Genomic DNA, 8173 nt, shown 5'->3' with positions numbered 1-8173 from the left:
GTATATCAAGCAAACACAAAATAAAGTTAATTGGCAGTATATAGAATTAGAAAATATCACTTGTAGAGTGTACTGCTTGAACTGAATCTTGAAGGAAGTCAGAGTAACTAAGTGATGGAGGTGAGGAGGGAGAACCTTCCAGGCAGTAAGTCATCCATTGCAAAGGCACCAAGCTGGAAGCTGAGATGTTATGTGCAGGAAGAACAAGTAGATTTATATAGCTGTAAGAGTAGAGGGTAGTAATGTCTAAGAAGAGAGAAAAGGCAAGAAAGGGCCCAAAAGAACTTGTAATGCCAAACAGATAAGTTTATATTTATAATAAGGAACCACTTGAATGTTGTAAAAAAGAGGAAGAAGGTAGTAATCATTAAACTTTATAGAGGATCAGTTTAGAAAGTGTGTTTTTTTAATATTATTTCACTTCATTTTAAAACAAAAGCTATTTACATTTAGTAATTAAAGTATAATTGGGCAGATAGCAACTTTATTAGTTTTGGATTTTTACTGAGTGATAATGATAGGTTAAAACATTTGATCTTGCATTTATAACTTATTGCTAGATTAAATATTTATAATTTGTATGAAAAAGCATTAGAAAACTAAAAAGTAAATTTGCATACTTGGCTGTATTAGATACATAAGTCTAATTTTTCTGTAGCAACAGATTGTGTTTTAGTATTGTTTTGTACAATTGAATTCATCTGTTACTTGTGTCAGGGAATAGTAGAAACAAATGGGAGGGTCCATGGAGCACATTAGTCAAAGCTTAATTGGGAGTATTTACAGATTTCTTTTATTTTGTAGGTGGGACTCTTTCCTGGCCACTGTATCGAGTTAATTAATCCTCCAAAAGTTCCTCAGTCAGTACAAACTCTGTGCCAAAACCAGGTAAGTCCCTTTTGCTTTTATGAATTAAAAAATAATGATTTTAAGTCACAATTGTTTCCTTATACTTAGGTTCATAGTTTGTTTTGCCACTTTGCATCTGGATCTCTCTTTGTTGGTATTCATGTACATTTTTCACTTATATAATTAATTTTATTTATTTTTCGTTGTTTACCTTACTTTGATAATTTGATATCATGTTGCATGTGTTTGAATGATGGAAAGAATTTTTACTAAATCTTTGTTTGACTTTTTAAATTTTTTCACTTAAGTATAGATTGCTATTGTGAGGTAATATAGATGGGTTTTCTCTGAATAGTTAGTAAGAAGATGAAATTGACTAGGGATTAATATGCAAGGAATATGTTTATTTCATCAGTGCCCTATGAATCCAAAATACTACCTAAAGGAATGTTGTAGATTATCAGGGACCTGTTTTTAAATCAATATTTTACATGTGCTATATGAAACAGCAATGGTAACAAACATATGATTCAAGTTAATCAACAAAACATTTTTATTTTTTGTTGGGGCAGCAAAATTTCATGAAATCTAATTGATTTTTACATCATAATATATGTATATTTGCATGACCCTGGAAAAGAAATTCTCCTTTAGAGGCTTTTTTCAGAGAAAGGTGGTATACAGTTGAAGGGGAAAAATATTTCCCCTGCCATTTTCATATTTGGCAGTAAACAGAGAATCAAACTATCCAGGGACCATGTTTCTGTTTGCCAGAAGCATCAGTTTGTGCCTTTTACAAGGAGATCTGGGCTATGAGTTGGACAAAATTTATGTTTTCACAAATCTATCTTCAAGGACCAGTGGTAAGTGTAGAACTTTTTTAGATTAAGTAGCCTTGACTATTTTCCCAGCTCAGTACATAGTGAGCTAGGCTGGCTTGGCATGTTGTGATTCAGTTTTTTTGGTTTAGGGAAGTGTAAATCATATGCTCCATTTGAAAACACCAAATTAGCAGGCAAGCTTTTGTATTCAAATCATTCCTGGAAAATTATTCAGCTACTCTTCCATTTTCCTCATCCTTCAGCTTAGAGGAATTCATCCTTTTCATACAATTCCCTATCTGTGTGCCCAATAGCAGACCGATAATCTAGTTTTTATGGCAGTTTTACTCACTTGTACTTTTTTTAAGGTTTTTAAATTTATTTTTATTAAAGATATTATTTGAATTTTACAATTTTCCTCCAATCTTGCTTCCCTCTCCCCACAGAAAGCACTCTGTCAGTCTTTACTTTGTTTCCATGTTGTACCTTGATCCAAATTGGGTGTGATGAGAGAGAAATCTTATCCTTAAAGAGAAGAGAAGTCTAAGAGGTAACAAGATCAGACAATAAGATATCTGTTTTTTTCCTAAATTAAAGGGAATAGTCCTTCCACAGCTCCTTATCTGGATACAAATGACAAATGGTACTTTCCTTTGCAAACAGCCCAAAATTGTTCCTGATTGTTGCACTGATGGAATGAGGAAGTCCTTCAAGGTTGAACATCACTCTCATGTTGCTGTTAGGGTGTACAGTGTTTTTCTGGTTCTGCTCATCTCACTTAGCATCAGTTCATGCAAATCCCTCCAGGTTTCCCTGAAATCCCGTCCCTCCTGGTTTCTTATTAGAAACAATTAGAACAGTAGTGTTCCATGACATACATATACCACAGTTTGCTAAGCCATTCCACAATTGAAGGACATTTATTGGATTTCCAATTCTTTGCCACCACAAACAGGGCTGCTATAAATATTTTTCTACAAGTTATGTTTTTACTCTTTTTTCTCATCTCTTCAGGGTATAGATCCAGTAGTGGTATTGCTAGGTCAAAGGGTATGCACATTTTTGTTGCCCTTTGGGCATAGTTCCAAATAGCTCTCCAGAAGAGTTGGATGAGTTCACAGCTCCACCAACAGTGTAATAGTGTCCCAGATTTCCCACATCCCTTCCCCACTTGTACTTTTGATACAGAAAATTATAAATAACCAGGCTTCAACACTGGTTGAAATGAAACAAGCCACACCTTTTAAGGTTGTTGGGCAGCTAAATGATGCAGTGGATAGAATACTGAGCTTTTGGTATGTGACCCTGGGCAAATCACTTCACTTTGTTGCCTCAGATCCTCATCTATAAGGAGGAACTAGAAAAAGAAATGGCAAAACCAAGAAAATTCCAAATAGGATAGTTAGACATGACTGAAAAATGTCCAACATTAGGGATATTAACTAATGGGAATGTATCTTGTAGGCAGTATGTGTAGTATAGAAGTATCAGCAGTATCACTAACCAGCTTTCCAATTAGACATGTCCCAAGTGAAACCCTTTCAATTCAGTTTTCCTTATCTTTAAAATAAGGAATGAGGATTAAATAAACCTCTATGATCCTTCATGGCTCTATACTTTTAAAAGTTAGCATTTCAAACACTTTTCAAAAAAATGTTCCCTAGAAAAGTATTCTGAAATACTTTTTTTTGTATGCTTAATTTTGAGCCCCTGACTTAATGCAGGAAGAACTGATTTCAAATTTAGCTGCAAACACTAATAACACTCTTATACTGGGCTAACTCCTTAACCTCTGCCTCTCTCAGTTTCCTCACCTATCAGATGGGAACAATAATAGCACCAATTCCTGGGATTGTGATATAATGAGGTAACATTTGTAAAGCACTACGATAATGCTAACTATTATTAATTTAATAAATATTCATCAGGGGTGATAATGGCCAGAAAGATAAAGTGAACAGTTTTCATTGTTATAGTGAATTCTTGAAATAGAGCAAATTAACCATTCTGGTTGGAAGTTCCCTTTGACTAATAACAGTATAAACTGTGTGGTGTTTTACCATATTGATATCACAAAATACATATATTTTAAAAGGTTGTTATAAAATTAGGAAATTAATTAGAAAATAGTTAATTATCAGTCCTCTCTCACATTATCTGGTCAATAAACTCAAACACATTTGTAGGTATTACTCTATTATTAATTTCTCCTAAGAATGTGTTGCATCTGAACAATTGGATTTTTTTTTCATGGAGTTCAATCTGTGTAGATAGAAATAATTAGGTGTTTAATAGCAATAGGAGTTTGGACTAAGCCTTTATCTAGCAGTGAGCCTGTCTAAGTGGATTTAGATAACTCTTCTCTGCAATGCTTTTTTTTTCCCATTTGTTTTGAATTCAACTTGCTTTTAATGATCTTTTCATTTACATTATTACATGTGTGTACATGATTGGTTTCATATAATTTCATTCTGCTCTAGTTCTTTAAAAATCTTCTCTTATGTTACTTTTTCTTGGAAGGGGTAAGAAGAGGGATATATTTTAGAACAAAAAGTATGAATACTATTTTAAAAAGTTTCAGGTTTCTTTGAATTTCTCGTGTTTATAATGCCTTATTTCACAGTAATACTCTATTTAAATTTTTCAACCATCTTCCAATTGATGCACAGTTGCTTTGCAATTATGTCTATTTTGAGTATATGAGTGTATATATATATAAACTTTGTTTCTGTCTTTGACTTCTTTGGCACATATATTTAATAGTGAGATGCCAGGGCTAGTGGGCATGGGCAGTATCCTCCTTTTTCTTGCCCAGTCTAGAACTTTTGGTCTACTTAATAGCTTTTTCATCAGTATATCCATCTTCCTATAGCCCTTTCATCATTGAATATATTTGTCATGTATTCTTATTTCCTGGGTATGGGGAGGAGCTTAGTTATTTATATTTTCATTTCTCCTACTATTGAAGTATGTTTTCATGTTATTATTTGTAGTTTGAAATTCTTTTTTCATTGATCATTTGCAATATCTGGAATAGTCTATGTTCTTCCTCCTCTGACTTCTAGATTCCCTGTTTTTCTTTTTTTTTCCTTCACATATCCAAAGTCCCATATTCTGTAAGCATTTCACTTCTTCAATTTCTCTCTTCTTTCTGAAGTTACCCCTAGTATATTATATTCTCTTCACATCTTGTTTGTACTTAATAACTTGTATGTTGCCTCCTCTTTTGGTCTCAGATCTTTAAGAATATGTTCTAATTTTGCTTTTGACAGAACAAGCTTACTGATTCATAAATGTTAGCTGTTAGGTAGCCATTTATTCATATTTTTAACTACATATCAAATAGGAGTGACCCATTAATGGGACATTTATGACAAATCTTGTTCTTCTTTGTATTTTAAGGCAATTCATTTATCTTGGTTTGAAAGTCAAAAGGACTTAAATAGAAGCCTCAATTAGTAAAACCCTAAATATACTTTTTTTTTGCAAGGCAAATGGGGTTAACTGGCTTGCCCAAGGCCACAGAGATAGGTAATTATTAAGTGTCTAACACCGGATTTGAACCCAGGTACTCCTGACTCCAGGGCCAGTGCTTTATCCACTATGCCACCTAGCCGCCCCCCTAAATATACTTTCAAGTATGTGACAGTGAAACCTCGGGAATTCCTGACCCAGGAAAATTGTTTCTTTATAATTTCTCCAGCTATTTTTCAAGGGACAGAAATCTTTATCAAACAGCAACTTATAATATTTTCATTGTGAAAAGGCAGAAAGTGCTGGGAGGGCTGCTGCCTAGTGCTGCTCCAAGAAATGTTATATAATTTTCTCAGTGATGCCTATTTCCTCAGTAAGGATAATTTTAGTTATTGCACCTGTGATTTCATTGTATATATTGAATTTCCAGACTCTCTCTTCCAATGAGTTTGTACTTTCTTATTTTAGAGCAGCCTAGAGCATTGAGAGGTTAAACAACTATCCCAGTGTCACACAGTCTCTCTTTATAGCAGTAGGGACCAGAATCTACATTTTCCTGATTCCAAGGCCATCTCTGAATCTCCTGTTGCTGTTTCACAACTGCTTCAGGAGTCCATGAACAGGAACACAGAAGAATAACTTTTTTTCTGCGAGGCAGAGTGGTGAAGTGACTTACCCAAGGCCACACAGCTAAGTAATTATTAATTGTCTGAGGTCACATTTGAACTCAGGTCCTCCTGACTCCAGGGCTGGCACTTTATTCACTGTGCCACCTAGCTGCCCCCAGAAGAATTTCTTTTGTAATTTTTCAGATCAGATTATTGAAAACATTTTTAATAAGTATTAGATCCACCTGTTTGTTTGTTGTTGTTGTTGTTATTCAAATACTCAAATAAGCGAATTCTTTTCTATTGCTTAAAATAAGACATCTGCACCTCATAGAAATAATCTGTTATCTTTGAATAAGCAAAGCAGTGTATTTGGAGTTGACTGTACTTTTTTGGTTGTGGCCTTAACCAGTATATTGATTGACATGCCTTGCTGCTTGTTGTTTGTTCTTTTGTGGGTGGTAGTGGAAGAGCAGTGTTTAAAGCATTAAGAACATTGTGTACTCTAAGTGTAAGCAGTTTTTTGTGAAGGAATTTGCAAACATAGGACTGCTTGTTTTACTCTTTTTGGACATATATTTGACTGAATTAAGTATTTTAATGGAAAGTAGATGCAAAACCAAGTATTATAATCCCTCCCTCCCTTCATTCTTGCTATTCTTCATTATTCCCTCCTTCTCTTTCTTTAATCATCTTCCTTCCTCTCCTTTCTCTTTTATTCCTCTCCCCCTTCATTCTCTATACTCCTGTACCCTTTCTCCTTCCCAACACCTTTATTCTCTCTCCTTCCTTACCTCTATTCTTCCCTTCTTTAGTCCTCGAATCTTCTTTCATCACTCTCCTCATCTCCTTTCCCCTCTCCTTCTTTTATTAGTAAATTAATAAGCTTTTATTAAAAACCTACTGTTTACTCTCTACTATGTCTAGGCACTGGGAGTATAAGTACAAAGAATGCCTAGTAGGTAGGAGCTTAGATTTTTTTCATATATTTATATATGTTAATGTATACATATAAATCCATATAGCATAGATACAGATACACACAGAAAGTGTTTTGGGAATGGGGGCACTAGTATCTGAAAGAAATTAATATTTCATGTAGAAGGAATGTTTTGTTGCATTTTTCAGTTGTTTCAGACTTTGTAATCTCAATTGAGATTGGGGTTGGTTTTCTTGGCAAATTATAATGGCACAATTTTCCATATTCTTCCTCAGTTCATTTTACAGATGAGGAAACTGAGTTTAAAGGGTTAAGTAACTCACTGTCACAAAACTATTAATTCACTTAGACCAGATTTGAATTTGGGAAGCTGAGTCTTCTTGATTCCAGGCCAGGAAGTCTGCCCATTATGCCAACCCTCTGCCCATAGTTTTCTTCAAAACTCAACTCATTTGAAAGCTTCCTCAGTAAGCCAGAGAATACCATTAGAATATTTTATATTTACCTATATGTGTATATATGTTGTTTCCTTCAGTTCCTTGCCTTGAGGGCAGGAAGTTTTACATTTTTGTCTTTATATTTTCAGTCTCTCAAATTATGACTGAAAAATAGTTAGATACTCAATAAATGTTTCCTGATGGGTTGTTTAATCTGTAGTTCCAGTGAAGGAGGTAAAAAATTCAGAAGACAGGCATATGTAATCCCTTACAATCAAAGAGTAATGTGGGCTTTCCCAAAATTCTATACTTGCTTTATAATCACAGCAGTATTATTCACTTTATCTACCCAGATCTTATGAAGCTTATATATTATCCATTTTCATCTATATTGATAGCTAATAATTAGCTGCAAAACTGAGAAGTCTTTGAAGTACCTGAATTTCTTTTAGAAGGTGGCATTTTAGCTAGAACTTGAAAGAAAAAAGCAAAGCCATGGTAAAGTGAGAGAAGAGAATGCATTCTAGTCGTAGAGGACAACCAGGGGAAAATGCCTAGAGCAGACAGATGGAGAGCCTTGTTCAAGTAATAGCATTGAGCCCAGGCCCCAGAAGCAAAGACTCTGGCCAGGAGTAGGGTTAGGTCATGATTGTCTTTGAATGTCAACAGAGAATTCTCTGTTTGATTCTAGACACAATATAGTAAGGGAGGGACATGGTCAGATGTGCATAGTAGTAACATCACTGACAGCTGTGAACAGAGGGTGAACTGGATTGGGTACAGATTCATGGTCTCAAGATCCATTGGTAGTGAGATGGTAATCTGTGCCAGAGTAGTGCCAGAGAAGAAGAGGAGATGGAAGAGAGAAATAGTATAGAGATAAAACCAACAGTCTTGGGGGTAAAGGATTGTGGTGCAAGATAGTGAAGAACTGAGAATGACATATTGTGAGCTTGGGAAAACTGGGAGGAATGGTAGGTGCCCTCAATCACCATTGAATAATAAAGAAATTTGGAAGGAGGGAAAGTTTAGAAGGAAATAGAT

Source organism: Macrotis lagotis, chromosome 4 (genome assembly GCF_037893015.1).
Source record: "Macrotis lagotis isolate mMagLag1 chromosome 4, bilby.v1.9.chrom.fasta, whole genome shotgun sequence".
In the NCBI taxonomy this organism is placed as follows: domain Eukaryota; kingdom Metazoa; phylum Chordata; class Mammalia; order Peramelemorphia; family Peramelidae; genus Macrotis; species Macrotis lagotis.
This window is presented reverse-complemented; position numbering follows the sequence as displayed.